Here is a 19,905-nt window from a genome sequence, read left to right on the forward strand (position 1 = left end):
AATAAAGAGATGGAAAAGCCTCGTGAAGGGTAGGAGGCACAGCCTTGGAGCCCCCCAGAGCCACCAGGAGTCCCTCTGGAGAGGACCCCAAGCAACGAGCACCCTGAGGGATGCTGCCCTCAACCCTGGGTCACCCAAAAATCTGAGGGACCCAGTGAAGGAGCTGCACCCCCTGTGTCCACCCAGCCACTCCCCAACACTGGGACCCTCATTCTCCTGGGAACTCTACTATGGGACCCCTATTCCTTAGGCCTTCCTTCTTTGATACCCCTGTCCTGGGACTGTGCCATGATCTGTTATTAATACAGAGCGGTCGTGATGGTTCGTTTGATCTCAAAGGTGCAAACAGGCAAAATGCAGGGGACAAAATCAGTTTATTCAACAATAGCAATGCATTTTTATTAAATGCCAATAACTCAGTTGTGATAGAGGGGAGAGATATAGGAAACAAAGTATAGAGAGAGAAAAAGAAGAGGATGGGAAAATAGCTACCAATGAGACAAGATGGATGTCCTCATGGGCCAGCCAATAGATGAGTCTTATCCGTGGGGAGATCTCAAGGGTCTTCTCCAGAGGGTCGCTCTTTTATAGTCCTTCTCTAAAGCAAGTGACTTCTGGTCAAAAAGTGGGAAGATTTATGGACCATTGTGTGGTGCTGTGGAAGACAGGTGCAGTTGGGCAGAACATGCAGTCTCCAGTTGGTACAACACAATCTCTGGTTGGTGACAAAACAGCACAGTGAACACAATACACCAGCACACAGTCACCTGACAAGCATCCATCTTGGCCAGGCCAGGGAACCATTGTTTGGAGTCAGCCTGGGTGGGGGTCCTCGAGGTCTCCTTGTGACGGTCGAGAGGCAAAAACGAGGGAAACTTCAGACCAACCCTTACACCACCCTGTGACTCACGATCGTAGTCAAGAGTGCTCCTTTGTGGAGTTGTTGTGAAGTCTTCAGGACTCATCCAATCTGGTAGCATATCCTGAAAAACAGTGACAGAGTCAGACAAAATAGAAAAGTAGGAAAGAATAAGGGAGAGGAAAAGGAGAGAGAGAGAGATCAAAACAAAACAAATAATCAATTCTCAATTAAAATATGCATTCAATTTTGATTACAAAGAAATAAGCAATTTTTTAAATTTTTTTATTAGAAAAGAAGAAGTACATGATTTTGATTCCAAAAATACCACACAATGAAAAAAATAAGCAATTTCAGTCAATATCACCTTTTATCTTATTTTTTAAATACCTGTGCAGTTTGTCTTGTGTCAATAACTTTAGGGATGTCAACAGTGACCGATTTGGGTATTTCTATCAGATGCAAATTGTGCTAACTGTTTCATCATTCTCCAATTCATAATGTATAGGATTGCTGATAAAACAAAAGCAATCAAAACCAAAATCAAGAGAACAATGATGGGATGACACAATTTGTTCAGGACACCTTTAGCAGTAGGTGACCACCCAAAGAGAGTATCCCACCACCTGTGTTCAGCATCTGTCTTTCCTCTTTCCAAAACACGATGTATTTTTTCCACATTGTGATGAACAGCTATTAGAGTTTTCTGTCCGTTTCTCTTGATCCTCTCCAAAATTTCGATCAGATCTTGGTGGAGCAACAATTGCTTCACCAGAGAGAGGTTCATTCCAATTGGAGTGGGCAATAGATGGTGGATCAGCGTGTAATTTGACTGCAAAAGATGGTAAGAAGTAACTGGAGCTACATAGGAAAAATCACACCCTGCAATTCTAGTAAAGTTAAAACACAAAGATTTGAATGATTTTTAGTATCCACTCCCAAATTTTCTATAAAGCAGTTCTAAAGCATGCACATCCATTGCCATATACCCCAGTACAGTTTCAGGAATCTCGTTTGGATGAATTTCAAAGTTACAAACATTCTGTTCTGTGTCCAAGCAGATATCTTGAGCTCTAATTGCATTACTTTCATAGATAAATCCTTGTTGTTCCTGGACCATGCAAGTTTCCAAATTGACAGTTTGCCATTTCTCACCAATTTGACAGGCCCATTCCCTATGCTCAAAAGGATAGAGAATAGCTCCGTGTGATGGGTTGACTTGGGAAGAAGAAACTCAGAGAGAAGTTCTCTCTAAGGGAGCTTCCTTTGTGAGGGTTGGGACAACTTCAACAGCCAATGGGAGAAAGTCAGTTCTCTCCGTGAACACACATTTTGAAGGAGGTAATCCAGAACTGAGCCTCTTTGTCTTTCCGGTGGCTGTGCAGGTAACACCAATCCGAGCTTCCCCCCGCCATGCAGGGGGGAGGCTTGGGAGGCCGCTTGGGCCCCGTTTGCAAATGAGGAGACCCAATGGCCGGGAGGAGGAGAGGCTCCTTGATAAGACCTTCATGGCTTCCTCCTCCATGAGCCTGCAGCTCTGGGGTGGGGTGCCCGGTTCCTGCTGCTGTTGGAAAGACCAGGCCTGCCCAGCCCCGACGTGGCCTGGGGGTGGCAGCCAGGCTTTGTCTGGAAGCAGAGGTGGCCATGGGCAGTGTGGGGCTGCAGCCCAGCCCCAGAAAGGCTGATTAACACCTCAGCGACCCCCCATAGCATGGCCTGGGCCTGGCCCAAGTCTTGCAGTTGTGTTAAACTTCAACTCTTTAGTGCTCAGGTAAGATTTGCAAAACCTCTGGCCTTCCTTTGAATATGAAAGGGAATAAGAAGATTTCTGAAGTCAGTGAAGCAAGAGCTAAGTTTTTTAAATGGAAGGAGAAGGAGGAGATGCTGTCCAGATGACTGAAAATCCTTTTGTAAGATTGTAGGGATGAACTGATGTAATGAATATTCCTATAAACCATAGAGAAAGACATGGGGGATTGGAGATGTTCCATTTGATAGACGATTTTAACAAAGAGCACCTGTGTTGAGAATCTTTGCCCTGAGCAAAGAAGAGGAGCTCGGTTTTCTGAGGATGAAGCCTGAACAGAGAGAAAGGAGATGAAGAGAACCTTTGCTGTGCAACATTTCATTCTTAAAAGTAATACCCCATGAGACAGACATGGCCCACATCTACAGCTCTGGGAAGGTTGTGGAGTTGGGAGGAGTGTCACGATTGCAGGTTCCCGGGCGGATGCAAATCGTGAAAAATGAAACCACGAGAGGACTGTTTTCTTCCTTCTTGTGGAAAAATGCCTACAGCTTTCAACAAGAGGACACTTCTCTCTCCGGAAGTGAACTGAAAAAGACTAAATAGGGAACTGACCGAAGTATTTGTTGTCTGTTTGTTTTGTTGTTATGAAGGTTGGGAGAGGGAAGGAAGGAGTGGTCTGAAAAAAAATCTTATTCTGAATTTGGTTCTTTTCCCCTTTCTTTGTTTGTGCAGTTAAGAAATTTTTTTTTACACTCTTAAGTTTTAGGCCTGCCTTGCTTTTTGCTCCTGGTTCTGCCACACAACAGAAAAATGAGTTTATTTAAATTGGCAAATCAAAACAAAGACACTCCGTCATGGTTCAACCTTAATACAATGATGGGGAATATTGAATGCACTGAAGCATTGTGTATCATCAGTACAAAGGCTGTGGCTGTGTTTGTGCTGGGGTCATAGGTAAAATTTACTAAGTTCCACCAGGACAGGAATTCTCTTTCAAAATAGGTGACACTATCCCAGACTATTTTTCGAATTTCAGTACAAAAAGTGCCTTCCTCACCTTCTCTTATACTTGAAGCAGCAACCGACTGCATCCAGAACTGGGCCTGGATACAGCTGAGAGCCAGAGAGATGTTATTTTGTGTAGCACCAAGTGCATCAATTATCAATTTGTGGTCATTTACATTTACCTTTCCCCAATTGGGCAATATGTTTGATACCAACCACTGTTGGGTTCCCAAAGCTGTTAAGGATGATTGCAGTGGTTGCTGTAATTTGGTTACATCTCCAGCTGTGGTAGCCGATTTATTCATTGGTACTTCTGAATCGATGCTATTCAAAATTCCCAATCCTGTTCCCACAACACTGGTTATGTCTCTTGCCATTCGTTTTTTAGAAGAATTCCACTTTTGCAACCAGGTTGTCCATCCCTCAAAAGAAGTCTGTAAAAAGGGTGAACAAGCTGGCCGAATTTCTGAGACATTGCATTGCATCAACAATTTGATCTGTTTAAGAGACCATGCAGGATTAAATAATATTTGGTTTTGGCCAGTTTTTCTAATTACATATGGTTCAATTCAAAAAATCATAGGACTCAATAGAACCAGTGGCTGGGTGGTAGGTGTTAAAATATTAAAATCAAGTTCTCCCCAGTATTTTATCTTGTTTTTACCACACATGCTATTATAGGAAAACTGTACAGCAGTTAAGTTTAGCCAACAATCTTGATTTTTTATTCTACAATATGAGGTACCTCCATGAGGTCCTATGCCATAACTATATGCAGGTTTGGTGAGAGATCCAGCCACTAATTTGCAAGTTATTGTGATATCATCACCTTTTGTCACCATGAAAGGAGGAAAAACCTTGTTTTTGTCATCCAACATTAGGGGGGTCCTTACACCATAGTATGTAATTACTGCAGTCAATGTGGGTTTTTCTACAGCATTTATTTTGAACCTATGGGTTAGACGTTTCAAGCTGGACTCATCTGCTGTGTCATTCTGCCAGGAGCATGTTACATAGGTTGGTCTGGTTAAAGTAAAGTTATGCCAACGGCCAGTAAATTTGTCCATGCAAAGCTTTGTAACGTCGACATTGTTGGCATCAGGGTCCAAGACATAGTTACCAATCTAACTCTGGCAACAACACAGTATTAGGGGGACTTTTTTTTTACATGTCCATACTGTTGTGGGGCAGAGACTTGCTGTGATGTTAGGGTGCAAGCTACTAGTTATATCTGATTTTAAGAAATTCCCAGCAATTGCAATAGTAGTAACTTTCTCGTGAGGGGATTTTTCCACTTTTCTGCATCCTACCTTAATTTCTTCACCAGTTGTTCTAGTTAACACTCTAGCCCAGTCCTTTTTGTCCCAGCCCCAGTCACTGGAATGGTATACCTCAGAATCGTGCAGTACTACGGTCACAAGGTTTGGGTGACGATCTCTGGGGTAGGGTCCTAGAGCACTGGTATACCTTCCCCACGAGATTACATCCTCCTGAACCACAAATGGCTATGTGTCCTTCAGGGCCCTTAAAACTGATAGAATATATGCTGCAAAAGCTGGCACAGTGGCCCCTAATACCTGACACAGTGTCCAGTGATGGAATTATGATCCACTCTGGTGGCCAACGGCATTTGGAGATCAGTGTCACATCTGCTCCAGTGTCAATGAGTCCCCTGCAGACAATGTTTTTTTCCATGTGGCTCACAACACAGATGATCTCTGAGCGTCCACAACTGATCCTACTAATCCAAGCAACAAAGGGAGTACTACACTGTGACTCTGGTAAAAGAAAAGCTTGTGCAATCATTAGTCCATGAGGAATAAAACATGGGGGGTCAGGACACGTGGCAAGGACCGTAATTTCCTGGTTTGCGGTGACTGTCAAAACAGAAGGTATCGCATAAAATCCTTCTGAGTTGGATCTACTAATTCCTATGATTAAGAACTTATGTGTCTGTTATTCTGGGCCTAACTGTCCTGTGGAAATAGTATGATGCACACAATCTGTTTTAAGTGCTGGCTGCGCAGTCAGCAGCTCCAGTCTGGTGCCTAGGGGCATTGTGACAGGGAGGTTGGCTATGATGTGCTGCAACTGTGGATTTGTGGGCTGTCAGTCGTTTCTGGCATGCTCAATACAGATTTGTGTGTCATCACGCGCCACTTTCCTGTGCTCCGCTGGCAGTTTCCTGCCCGGTGACCATTGCATCTCTGTACTTGATGAGAGATGTTAGTGCCACAACAATGCCCTTTATACCCACAATGCTTTTGAAACAATTTTCTTTTTGATTTATTACAGCTCTTTGCGAAATGTCCTTCCTTGCCACAATTGTGGCAAGGCCCTAGGTTTTGTCCTTGCTGATTTTTAATGGTCTCTTTAAATGCTATAAAAGCCTCTGCTAACATTCATGTTTGGATCATAGCAGTTTGCATTTGCTGTTTCCTTATTATCCTCTTGAGCAGATGTTAGTGCATCAGCAAGGATTTGTGCTTGCAGTACAGCAGAGTGCTCCGGAGTTGTTATGCGGTTGCATGCCTCGATCATTTGAGCAATGGTGGGCTCAGGATCAGAGGGCAATGCACTTAGTGCCTTTTTACAGTCAGAATTAGCATTTGAGACTGCCAGCCTTTTCAGTAGCTCTTCTCTTGCTCTATCCAAAACTATTTGTTTGCCAAGAGCTATGTTTAGTCTGTCCAGGAGTTTTATATAAAGCTCATTAGGGCCTTGTCTAATATCAGAAAACTCCAAATTTGACTTACTTCCACCTGGGACTTTTAAAAGAGCTTTCTTAGCAGAGTCCTTAATGTCACTTAAAATATGCCTAGGAAGGTTCTCAGCCTGATGATCCAGGTCCACATCATCTCCCTCTCCTGCTAGGTGCTCTATGGTAGAAGTTGCCCATGCCTGATCCCCTGCATGGTTCCTTAGCAGGTTTTTTAAAAGCCGTTTCCATGCTAGCTCCCATAAGGAATATTCAGTAGGGGACAGCAGGGTAATCATCATATAACTCAAGTCATGAGGTGTTAACACATGTGCAGAGAGGGTAGCTTGCACCAGGTTGCCAAAGTACCGTGAATCTCTCTTGTACTCCCCAGCGGCTTTACATAGTTCTTTTATTTCCCCGAAGGTGAGGGGTTCCCAATGGGGATTAGCACCTCCCCTCCCATACCAGACTGGCATTACTTAAAGATTGGATACAATTTCCCCCTCCCCCTCTCTAGCTGCTTCCCTCTTTATTTTTTCCCAAGGGTCAGTGTGAAACATCCCTGGTTGGAAGTCGTCCTCAGATGAGGAGTAGGAGGAGGAGCAGGAGGAGGGATCATAGTCGGGGGTAGGCCTCAGGATAGGCCTCGGTACCAGTAGGCGAGGTGCTGCCATTTTGTGAGCAGGCCCTTCCGGAGCCCAGGTGGGTGGGGTTCTGTCATGCCAGGAGAGGGTCTGGTCTTTGGGGCAAGTTCCAGTGAGAGCACAAGAGGTGTGGCCCAGGGTGGAAGGGGAGCGGTGTAGGGATGACAGGGTGGAGCTAAGGGCAGGGTTTCCTGACCAGCCAGATAGTCGTCAGAGGAGGAGGAGTTAGTGCTCTTAATATAGCAGTCTTTGCTGGAATGGTGGCCTTTGCTGTGACTCTGGTTGAGATGAAAGGTGGTGGGTCACAACATGTTAGACGAGGGACAAGGGTGACGTGCAGGACTGGGTGGAATGGAACAGTGGGTTCCAGAATGATATGGCCATTACCACTCTGGACCCTGAGTGGACACGATGGAGATGGACACGGGGCAGTGGATCCATCAACTGAACTGTTATTTTCTCTGAGCCATGCCTGGGCGTAGGCCTTCACCATATTGGCCCCATATCTATCTCTAGGAAAGGTTTTTGGGCGACAGTGTGAGGGGGTGGCTCTCCCAGGCATATCTGAATCTGGAGTGAAAAGTCCCATTAATCTTCATAGGATTGGTAGGAGTTTTTTCATCAAACTATTTCCTTTGGAAGCCAAATTGTGTGATTTATCTTTACCTGAGTCCCAAAAATATTTTGTCTTTCCCTTGGGCATAGTCGAGACTGGATGATTTTTAAATGCCCATTTCACAATCAGTTTTAATTCTTGTTTTTGAAATTTGATGTCCCAGGCAGCCAGTTCAAACTTTAAAATTCATATATGTCCCTCTCATCTACTGGCAGTCTGGTATACATCTTAGACAACTGAAAAACTGGTTTCTTTAAGGCTTCTGGCAAAAACCCTCATAGAATTTGGGGCACTCTGGGGACCTTGTAAGGTTAAACTTGAAAGAAAATCGAGTGGGTGATGGGGCAACTGTCCTCCCTCACAAGTCCTTACCTGTTCCCTGCAGGCTTCTCGTGGGGCTCCTCCCCTGTGCGCTGGGCTGCCCTGCTGTCAGCACCCACGCTGCTGAAGAACAAATTCTTCAGTACTCTGTGCCAGGCCTGTGTGGTTACTGCGCTGCAAAGAGAGAGAAAAGACAGAAATACACGGTCCTCTTTTGGGGAAAAAAGGCCAACTTTATTTTACGACAGCCTGTATTTAAAGTGTGTTACGTGCAGCTAGGACAGGACAGTAGTTCATTGGACAATTGGGAATAACATCCTTGGGACAGCACCTCAGGATGTATCCCACGGGAAAGACACCAGGTGTTAATCTTTATTATGAATTCCACTCTGTTTTTCACCATATTATCACCCTGGGAGATTTCCTCCCTAACTGAAGCTGTAGTCAGCTTGTCAGCCTGAGAATGGACCTGAGAGTCAGGAGAAATCCAGGCCTGAAAAGAATTTCCAAGCTCTAATTCCCTAGCTCTCTATATGTGTGTGTCCACAGGCCTGGCTTTCTCAAAACTCACTGAAGTGAAGGACGAAAAACCTAATTGGCATACCAGGAGACCTTTCCAATGATTATCCCAGCAGATCCTTTGAATATCAAAGGTCTCTGCTTGGGCGCCACGTGCGGCAACTCGGGGTCTGGCCCGGATGGACCATCTGGGAGATTGGTGAGAGGTCTCTAAACTTGGTGATTCAAAATGAGGGATGAGCACAGATAGGTGACCCAAAAAATAAATTTATTAATATAAAAATAGCAAACTGGATGAAGGTGAGCACAGTACTAAGGGGTGCACCAAAACGGCCAAGGGCAAGGGTAAACACAATTTATATAAGGTAGGATAGAGGTGGAGATTGAAGGTGAGGGTCCAATAGGAAAGAGGAATTAGGAATATGTAAAATATTGCAGCACTTTTAAACCAATAATCCTACAGAGAATGCACAGAGGATGCTGGAAGTGAACCAGTCTCTTCACTGTAACTGTAGTGGGTTCTCCCACGCCCTTTTGCTTCAGTCTCGAAAACTTTATTTCACTCCAACACACACCTACTGACCACCCCCACTGACCATACCCCAATGACCCCCAGCTAATCATACCATTGACCACACCCACTGACCAAACTCCAATGATAAACCAACTGACCATATCCCCACTGACCACTCCACTGACCACACCCCCTGACCACCCAACTGACAACCCCCACCTGTCTACCCAACTTACCACATTCACTGACCACACCCACTTACCACAGACAGTGACCACACCCACTGACTACACTCACAGACCACCTCAGCTGACCACACCTCAAGGACCACACCCACTGACCACACTGCCACTAACCACACCACCATTGACCACCCCTAATGACCCAACACACTGACCAGCCCACTGACCACCCCAAATGGCCACACCCACTGACAACACCCTACTGACCACCCTCACTGACCACAACTACTGACCACACCCACTGAACATACCCATTCCTAAGACACCTACACCCATACCCCACTGACCACCCAAATCATCATACCCCAACTGACCACACCCACTGACCACACCCCACCAAATTCTCCCACCTGACCACATCAACAGCCCACTCCTACTGACCATAATCCACTGACCACCCAACTGAACAAACTGACTGACCACCCAACTGACTGTACCCCAACTGACCACATGCTACTGAGCACATCCACTGACTGCACCCCCTCATTGACCACACCCACTGACCACACCCCCACTGACCACACCAACCAAACCACCCAACTGACCACTTCCCCATTGACTGCAACCACTGACCATGCCTTCCGCCCATACCAAATGCCCACACCCATTGACCACACCCTACTGTACACTTCCACTGACCACACCCACTGCCTACATCCCACTGACCACCCAGCTTACCACACTTGCTTCCTACAGCCACTAACCACAGCCACTGACCACACTCAATCCCCTCCTTAATGACCACACTTACTGGCAACACCCACTAACTACACCTCATTGATCACACCCACTGACCACACCCACTGACCACCCCACAGACAACTTCAAAGTGACCGCACCCACTGTCCAAACAAACTGACCACACCTCAATGCCCACACCTAACTGACAACACCCACTAACTACACCCACTGACCACACCCCACTCACACCCAAATCACCATACCTGTGCTGAGCACACCCAGTGAGCACATGCACTAACCACAACCACTGACCACACTCCAATGACCATACCACTGACCATACCTCCACTGACCACAGCAACTGGCCGCACAACTGACCACATCCCAATTCAGCACAACCACTAACCACAGCTTCTCCCCACACCGAATGGCCACACCTAATTACCACACCCCAGGGACCACTCCCACTTAACGTGTCCCCCAGTGCCACCTGTCCCCTGGGAAGCTGCACCGACAGGGGCACCCCCGAGAGCGGGACCCCTGCGGGGAGACACAGGGTGGATTGGGGACATGGGAAGAGTGGGGGGCATCAGGGAGCAGTGAGGGACTCAGGAAGGGGGAGGATCAGAGAGGGGTGGAGGAATCCCAGTGAGGAAGAAGGGGCCCAGAGATGGGGGGGAGGCTTGGAAAGGGGTGGAAGGGACCCCAGGGAAGGACTGGAGATTCAGTGAGGGGACACATTGAGAGGGTTGAAGGGAACCACAGGGAAGATTTTGGAGACCCAGACAAGGATGGTGGGACTTGTGGACAACGGAGGGACATCAGAGAGGGAGAGGTGCACCCAGGGAGTGGTGAGGGGACCTAGTGAGGGATGCAGGCACCAGGAAAGGTGACGGGGGAACCCAAGGAGAGAGCTGGGAAGGCAGGGCAGCACACAGAAGGTTGAGCAGGGATAGGAGACCTGGGAGGGCTGTGGGGGCTCCCCGTGCCCATCCCTGCACTCACTGCCCACCGTGACTCTGAGCCGGGTGCTGCTCTTCTGCATGGGCCTCCCCTCGGAGCGCACCTCGCAGCTCTCATGCTACTCCCCGAGTGGGAGACCCCCACGGCGGGCACCAGGAGCTGTGGGAACTCCTGCAGGCCCCCCACCAACTGCTCGTCCAGGTAGAAGCAGTACAGGAGGGGGGCTGGGGGCTGCAGGGCAGTAGGGGTGCTGAGGCAGTTTAGGTTGAGGGAGAACCCCTCAGTGAGCACAGGGGGACCCTCCAGCAGCGGCACCGAGACTGTTTGTGGCTTTCCTTTTATTTCCCTTTTTATTAATTCTTTTCAAACTAAAATGAACAAAGGAAAAAAATTTGGATAGTTTTGTCTCCCTGCTCCACTTTGAGAGTTAATAGGTCTCCAATTTTGTCCCAGGAAGAGACAGAATCTACATTTTGCAGGGTAAACTGAGGGAAATGAAGAGATAACCAGCACACAAACTGCTTTAACTGTTTCCTAGAAATTGCAACATTTCCTCTGCTTAAGATATCCCAAACTTGGGAATATATACTCCTTTTTTGTGCAGAAAGCTGAGAGGCCATACTGCCGTTAAAAACAATCTACACAATTAAATCTACCTTATCTCGCAGTCAGACACAAACAGAAAGTGTTGAAAATAGTCCACAACCAGCTTGGGGACGGGTCTGGCGTCTTCTCTTCCCTGCGTGACGCGGGGATAGGAGGAGAGATTGAGCGCTGGAGAGCCAAGCGGCTTTCAAACTGCAGCCAGCCATGCCCGTAGCCTCCACTGCTGAAACCACGCTGCTCCTCCACCCATCCCCACTGCAGCTCACTGCTGCTTGCAGCGCCACTCCACCACTCAACTCCACCGCTCCGCATGCGTGCTGCTGTGGCTTGCATGCTGCTTGCTCGCAGTTTGGGCAGCACCCTGTGGACCAGCACTGCTGCCTGTGCTACGTGGCTCAGTCCCGCATGTGCTGCACTGTGGGCACTCCCCCCCCATCACGAACGGGGGTTATTTCAGGGCCCTTGCTAACACTCGTGAGGGATATTCACCTCCCTCTTTGGCTGGCTGAAACTGCTGCAAGGTAAGTCCTTTGTCCGAGGCTGACCTACCTTTGGGCTGAAGGCAGGCTGCTGGACTCGTCCTCGTAGGCACAGCTGCACAAAAAGCAGCCTGTTGCCTGCAAGGTAACTGATATTCCAAGGACTTGTATAATCCATTCCTGGATACCCAGCCACTGCGCAGGGTCTCTGACCATGTAGAAAGCCCCACAAGAAGGCCCAGTGCTGGATGCCAGCTGACGGGATTCTTCTTTTCCCCGGGTCCTCTCGTCTACCTCTGGACTGTGGAGATTAAGAATACTCCATCAAGGACATAGGCAAAAGACAAAGAGGCTCCTTCTTCCCAGGAGCAAGGTCCCACTTTAATGTAGAACGCTTCCAAGGCAAGAAGAGAGAGAGGGCAGCAAATGGCGGGCAGTTTTAAACCCTGGGGAAGGGGAGGGGAGGAACAGGATCCCGACAAATGGGGTGTACCCGAAGGGGAGGGACAACGGGAGGGCAGAACCATCACCATAGCTTCGGGAAGTACAGAACAAACCACTTAGTGCAATAGAACCATCATGAGCCCTGTGATACAAGGCAAACTATTTAGTGCAATAAAACACCCCACGGACACCCAGGGGCTTTTACCTCTCTTCATTTTCTTCTTTTAATTCTTCTTTAATTTTAATTCTTTAATTCTTCCATCTTTTCTTCTTTTAATCCCCCAGTTTCACATCCCCCCAGTTCATACCTTCATTATCCTGATATCTGAGCAGGGAATAGGACTGGGGGAAACCCAGGGTGGGGGAAGCAAGGGGAGGGACCTGCACAGATTGGGGGGGGGGGGGGGGCTGTGGGGGATGGGGGTTTCCCACTGTGCCCCCCCAGCAAGTTCACTTTCTCTCTCCTGCAACAGAAGGAAGAGGCCGTTTGTGCAGAGAGTCACATGGGTTGGTTCTGTCCTGGGGGGCACATACAGGGGTCCTGTCCTCGGGTTCCTGTTACTGGGGGACACATCCGGCCCACCTGAGTCCTATCTTGGGGGAAGGTGGCTCTAGGGGGATCCTGACTTCCTTATTCTTGCTCATCGCCTGCAGGACCTCAGCCAAGAAGAGCAGCTTAGGTACGGAGCCCCAAAGGAAGTGAGGTGCTCCCAAACTGCTCCTCCTTGAAGCCAGTGGCCATCCAAGTGTGGGGCCCAGCCATGGCCCAGCCCCACTGCACAGGGATGGGCATTGGCCAGCCCTGCTCTGGCCAGCCCCAGCTGGCAGCCAGGACCTGAGGCTCCCCCCGCCCCCTTGGCTTTGATTCTCGCAGCTCTCGAGCTGCTGCAAAGGTGACAATTCTGGGGGGGAAAAGGCGTGGCTGTGGTTTGCTCAGCTCTGCAAGAAGCACAAAACCCAGGCTGAGCCCAAGCAGTGGCTCTGCGAGGGCCTTTGATGGTTTTCAGAGCAGGGCTGGCTGGAAACCCCCCCTGCAGGGGCAGCTGCGAGGGAACCAGTGCGGAAATGCAGCAACTGATCATTTGGTGCCTGTGCCCGAGGCACTGAGAGAGCCCCAGAACTGCTGCAAATGCCACAAGGATCTGCTCAATAATACAAGTGGGACCCTCCTTCTTGAACAAAACCTGCAGCTTTTTAGAACCTCCTGAAAAGAAGGTTTGAGTTCTGGATGTGGACACCACCAGGGAGGGAAAAGTGTGGAAATATCAAGCAGGGGCCCCACATCTGGCTCTGGGGCAGAGTAGTGTCACAGCAGGAGCAAGGATTTGCCCAAGCAGGGCAATTTAGGGCTGGATGCAGTGGATTTACCAGGGAATCAGACCCTGAGGGACACACGGGCATTGCCACAGATTGCTGTGCCTTGCTCCAAGGATGGACAGAGTTCCTCCCTTTTTGGAGTAGAATCCATGGGAAGTAAAACAAATTTCAGCGTGGGAATGAGAAAAATGGGAAGAGTTACTAACTATGGTCCAACAAAAGCCTTCCTTAGGGCTGGATTGCTGCCTAGCATTCAGAGAACAATCCCATGGAGCTGTTGGACACTCAGGGACATTCCACCCTCTGTGTTATCCACAAGCAAACACTGCTGTAGGATGCACCAATGGGTTCCTAAAGGGAACCAAAACACCTCTTTTTTTGTGATTTATTTGTGTTTGTATTGTGAGCAACTTCTTGGGAGAACAATGATTTAAAGGATTCTATAGACTAGATCATTTTATACCTTGTCAGATTGATTTTTCTGAGTTCATTTGTGGTTGAAAAAAAGTGGTGAGGGAAAATATTTTTGCCTTTCTTCTATGAATGTATTATTTCGTCTCATCCAATTGGCCATCAGGGTATCCAAGCAAACGTAAGCAGGGATTTCCCATCATCAGGGCAAGGTCGTAATAGGTGTCCCCTTAACTTTGGACACCCCAGAGGTTCCAGGGCCCCACTGGGGACAGTGGGAATGCACAGGGCCCCCCACGACACAGGTGCCCAGGATGTGCCACCTCTGGGACAGGAATCCCCAAAGACGTGGCAGTCCAATTCCCCTGGACCCCCACTGTCCTGGATACCCATCCTTGGTTCCCCACATTCCCCGAGCCAGTCACTCCTGGGAGCTCCATCCCGCACCATGTGCCCAGACTATCCCATAATGTCCCCAGCCTGTCCCCTACTCCTTTCCTGTCTCCAAATTTCCCCCACCCTGACCCCACCAAGGGCCACGTAGGTACACGTGGGGACGAGACGTGACCTCGCTTCCTGTCCCTTCATGGGAAGAGCCGCCAGCCAGGGGACAGGTGGCCACAGCAGCGAGTGACAGCCAGTGCCCATGGCCGGGGACAGCGGGATGGCCGGGAAGGTGGCGCTGCTCCTGTGGGGTGAGTGCCCCGGGCACGGGCCTGACGCCCCGGGGATGGGCCCCGGTGAGGCAGAGAGCGGTGGGGAGGGGGCACAGGGGGGCTGCGGGGTCCCCTGAGGTCCCCAAGGCCAGCAGAGCCAGGGCATGGGCATGGAGCCCAGTGTGACCAGAGTCGTGGGGTGGCCCTGGGGACAGGAACAGTGGGACAGGAATAGGGGAACTGGGATCTGGAGATGGGAACAGGGGAATAGAGGTGTGGGGACAAGGATGTGGCAATAGGAACACTGTGGCTACTGTGGGGAAAGGAACAAAGAGACAGGGAGGCAGGGACAAGGGAAATGTACATTGGAGATTGGGCATGGGGACAGGTGCCATGGGAATGGGGTCACGGACACAGGGCCATGGGGATGCGGCCGTGGGGACAGGTGCTGTAGGGCTGGGGGAGGTGACCTGTGCACACATGGGGTGTCCACAGTGTCCCCATGTCCTGCCTCAGCCCAGGGTGACCAAGGTGTCCCTGTGCTCAAACCCTCCGTGCTACACCACTGTTCCCGTGGGGACAGTTTGGGGACAGACACCACACCAAGTGCCCCAGGTGCTGCTGTCCCCATGGTGCCACCCTCAGCCAGCCCGGTCCCTTCTCCCTTCCAGCCCAGACCCTCGGCCTCGCTGGTGAGTCCTCGGGGGATGCCATGTCCCTGCCCCGCTGTCCCCAGCCCCGTGGTGGCCCGACACCTGGAGTCCCCTGTCACTCGCAGGTGCCCAGACCCCCCAGCTTCTCGTGGAGCCCCCCTGGACTCCGGCGGTGCTGTGGGACCGTGTGACACTGACCTGCCAGGGCTCAAGGACTGCCGGTGTCACCACCTGGTTCAAGGATGGCCGGCTCTGGTGGCAGGAGAGACCCGGCCGCTTCCTTGTCACTGAGAGCAGCACCTACTCATGTGACAGAGCCGGCAGTGGGCTCAGCATCCCCTTGATGGTGGCAAATGGTGACGGGGGGATCTGAAATGCTCAGGGTGGCTCCCTGATAGGTCTGGATGGGCTCCACTCTGTGGGTGGCCTCACAGCACTCGTTTGACAACAGCTTGTTTCCTGCATTCAGGGACATCCCAGTGCATCCCAGTTCATCCCAGTGTGGTGGGAACCCTGTGATGAAAGCTGTGCCAAGGGGCTGATCCTGGTGTCCCTGGAACCCTCCCACGTGGTGGACACTCCAGACAGATGTCCCAGGTGCCATGGGCACCCAATTTGGAGCTGTCTCGGGCTCCTCAGTGTGACGGGACCCTCCTGTCCCACAGACCTGCTGGTGCTGCAGGTGCCAGTGCAGGTGCCAGCGCAGGTGCTGCTGAAGGGGGTCACAGTGACGCTGCGCTGCTGCGGCTGGCAGGACAACCCTGTCACCAGGGTGCGATTTTAGAAGGACAGGAAGGATCTAGTGGGGTCCCTCAGGGGCGCCGAACTGTCTCTGTCGCATATGCAGTTGCACCACAGTGGTCGCTACCACTGTGGGGGCTTGATGGCCTCAGGAATGTCACCGGTGACAGTGACAGTGCAGGGTGAGCACCCCCGCGGCTGGGACTCCAAAATGCTGACACCTCCAAAGCCAGTTTGCATTGCACTCAGAATGACAGTCCCAATCCCAATCTCCTTTTCAGAGCTCTTCAGGGTGCCAGTGCTAGACGGTCCCCCCCGAATCTACAGAGGGGTCCTCTAACCTGGCTCAGCACCCCCAGCCCACTGAGGCCCCCAGCCCCCCTCCTGAGACCCTTGGCATTGGGGTGATGCCCCCGTTGATGTGCATCATGACACCCATCACATCCCAGCCACGCCATTCCACACCCTCCCCACCAGGTGACGGCCATCCCTGCCCTTGGACACAGCATCCCTCATCCCACCCTCACCTCACCCTCATCCCATCCTCATCCCCCACCCCTCACCCATCACATGTCCTCATCCCACACCACATGTTGACCCCCAGCACCATGGGGTCACTGTCCTGGGTGAAGGAGACCCTCTGTCCCCAGGTGCCACCATGCAGACTCCCTCATCCCCCCACACCGGGTGCCAGCCCCTCCCCCGGCCTCAGCCCTGTCTGTGTCCCCGCAGTGCCCGTGGCCAATGCCACCATCACCCCCGGTCCCCCGGCACTCCAGGTGCGCCCAGGTGACCCCGTGACCCTGCGCTGCTCGGTGCAGGTGGGCTCAGCCCCTGTCACCTTCACCTGGCTGCGTGACGGGCACGAGGTGGCCCGGGGTCCCCTCCTGGAGCTTGGGGCCATCAATGTGAGACATTCAGGCACCTACAAGTGTGTGGCCACCAACCAGCTGGGACAGGACGTGTGGCTTTGCCTGTCGAGACTTTCACCCTTGTTCCCGACTAGCTCAGATGTTAGAATGAAACCTCAGAGATCCGCCACATGAATATGAATAAAAGATAACAAAAGAGGCTCTTTCGCCCCTGGGGAGATTCTTAGTTTTATTTCTTGTGCTCCTCCAGGAGCGAAAAGAGAGCGAGGTCAAGGTGCAGATGTCTTTTCTAGGGTCTGTAAGGGGGCGGGAAGAAATTGGATCTTGGCCAACTAGGCATGGCCAGACGGGGAGGGACCAGGCCACAGGATATTGCAGGGGTCACAGAATTTACCATTTCCAATACATCTAGTAAGTTACAACAAGGACTGGCACCATGTTTTCAGGGCACTCAGCCCAGAGCTGGCCCTGGAGGTGATACCACAGGGACACTGGATCACAGGTAAGTTCACAAGAGGTCACTGGGATTGGGGGACCCCTGGAGTGACAGGTGACCCTGATGTGTCCCTTCTGTCCACAGCAGTGGCAGCAGGGCTTGACGGGTCCCTCTTCCTGGTCCTGCTCATAGGTTCAGCTGTGGGCTGGCATAAGTGGAATAATATGGGTGGGTGACAATGGGGACAATGAGGGCCCTGGGGAGCTAGGGGGCTGTAGATGGAGCAGAAAACACTCATAAAGAAGAAAGTCTCTCTCTGTATCCCCAGAATAGGCCCCTTGGAAAACCATAGCTTAAAGATAAGAAATGGCTTGTTAAATGTCGAATACAAAAAGAAATCCAGTTCCCCCCGTTTGGTAAACCCTCTTATCTATCTCCAGTATTAGTGGTTCATTTTCTTTTAGTATCCATAGGCCAGCTTTGAATGTAAAATCCCTCGGGGATTGGTTAGAATGTAGAATTCCCTTGGTAATTGGTGCGAAATGTAAAACCCTCAAAAGATATAAAAACCCCTGTAAAACCCTTACCATTGAATATGCTAGATTGGATGCCTTCATAAAATAAACCATGGATTTGTGCCTTTCTGCATATTCCGATCTCTTTACCTTGCTGGTTTGAGAGCTCGCCATGAAACAAATTCTCTCTGGGAAAGGCTTGAGAATGTGCTCTGTAGCTGAGGACTGCCGAAGCAGTCTCAGGGACCCACGGGGAACCCCAAAAACCCTGCCAGTGATGGGGGCCACCTAAATGTGGGGGTGATGGTGCTGCATCCATAGCCCCTGACATGGGCAGTGATGAGAGCTCAGGACCTTTGCTCAGAGTCATGAAGTATTTGGAATGGTGTTGGGCCTTGCAGAGATTTTCGGGGTTCTTTCTGTGATCCTAAGAAATTTGGATGGTCCCCTTCGCTTCCATGCTTAAGCTCCTGGGGGATCAGGAAGTCCAGAGCACTGGCTTCATTCAGGAATTCTAGGAGGGCACCACGGATGCTCAGGGATCCTGGAAGAAATTGAGGATGCAGTGAATTTTCAGGATTCCTAAGAGGGGTCAGGTCGCTGGGGACCCCACAGTTACCCCTCCCCTCTTTCCTTTGCAGCCTCCAGGAAGCAGCAGGAAAGGTGAGTGGGGGGCTCAAACCACACTTTTGTTTTTCATCCCAACCCCCAAGACCTCCCATTGCCTTCCACACATCCCCTTGATTCCCTCAGGGCCCCCCCGGAGCCCCCGGTCCCCCCAGAGGAGGGGGAGGTGCTGTACACCCACGTCGTGGTCACCAAGCAGACGGGGGGTGAGTCCGGGCTGGGACACAGGGACACGTCACCCATGGGTGTCCCCGTGCCCAGATGCCACAGCCAGTGTCTCTCGCAGTGTTCCCCCTGTGCCACCACACTCCAGGATCCCGAGGTGACCTACGCAGAGCTGGCAGCAACCCATGGGTGACGGTGGGAATCAGAGAATATCTATGGGAATGTGCTGTGACACTCGGGGCACCAGAGGGCACTTGGGGGCTCTGGGGGAACTGAGGGCACTGGGTGAAACTGGGGGCACTGGGGGCACTAGTGGTCCCTGTCTGAGGGCAGCCCCCGTGTGTCACCCCCTCCCCCCCCTTGTCTCCCTTGGGTGCCCAGCCTGCCTCGGAGTTCGCTATGAGTGGGGGGTCCCACGTGGGGCTGCCCAGAGCTCCACGTTCCAGTGCTCCCAGTGCTCTCAATACCCCCAGGGGCTCCCCATTCCCTCCTTCAATGCCAGGGGGCACAGGACCCTTGTCTCTCTTATTGGACACAAAATGCAGCTATTGTATTAAACCGGGGAAAATTGCTTTTGTTTCTTCAGCTCTGCCTGTGAATCACGGTTTTAAAAAGTTAAAATTTTTGCTAAGAATAGAAGTAGTTTCCATGACCAAGATGTAAGCTAGGTAGGTAAATGGTAGGTTAATAATTTCTAGATGCTTAGGCTAGAGCTAATTGGTATAATTATCTGCTATTAGAAATGTACATACAGAAGAACGTAAAATAAGTAAATTGTTAACCATGAAGCACAGGACCTTGGATTGTGCCACAGGGTCACAGAGACCTGATGAAGACTCTCCTGACTTCATCCTTCGAGACCACTGACCTATTTTGAGACCACCAACCCAATTCAAGAGAAGAACTGCACACGCGTAAAGGACTAATGGGCTCATTTTAATATGGAATGGGGATGGGAGGTACTGGGGTTATGCATATGTATTGTATGTAAGACCTTGGGGAATAAATAGATGGCAAAGAACCTTGCTCGGGGCGGTCACACCTTTCAGAGGTGACTCCCGTGCCGCCTGCCAGTGAATAAACATATCACTTTGTAACTTTCATTAGTTAGAGGGTCTTTGTCCAAGATTATACCGCTTTTTGTAATGATTCACCTGCTCAGCTCAGG

The 19,905-nt window shown here is 50.6% G+C and overlaps 1 long non-coding RNA gene across 1 annotated transcript; it reads right to left on the reverse strand.

The window, feature by feature from the left end:
- Nucleotides 1–483: 483 nt before the first annotated feature.
- Nucleotides 484–12,323, reverse strand: LOC148220729 (uncharacterized). Its single transcript, XR_015808849.1, has 3 exons — nt 11,971–12,323; nt 7,948–8,070; nt 484–983 (listed from the first exon to the last, which is right to left on the reverse strand). It is a non-coding gene; the product is annotated as an uncharacterized LOC148220729 (long non-coding RNA).
- Between the last annotated feature and the right edge of the window lie 7,582 nt (nt 12,324–19,905).

The sequence above is a fragment of the Sturnus vulgaris genome, chromosome 31 (genome assembly GCF_052056855.1).
Source record: "Sturnus vulgaris isolate bStuVul1 chromosome 31, bStuVul1.hap1, whole genome shotgun sequence".
NCBI lineage: Eukaryota > Metazoa > Chordata > Aves > Passeriformes > Sturnidae > Sturnus > Sturnus vulgaris.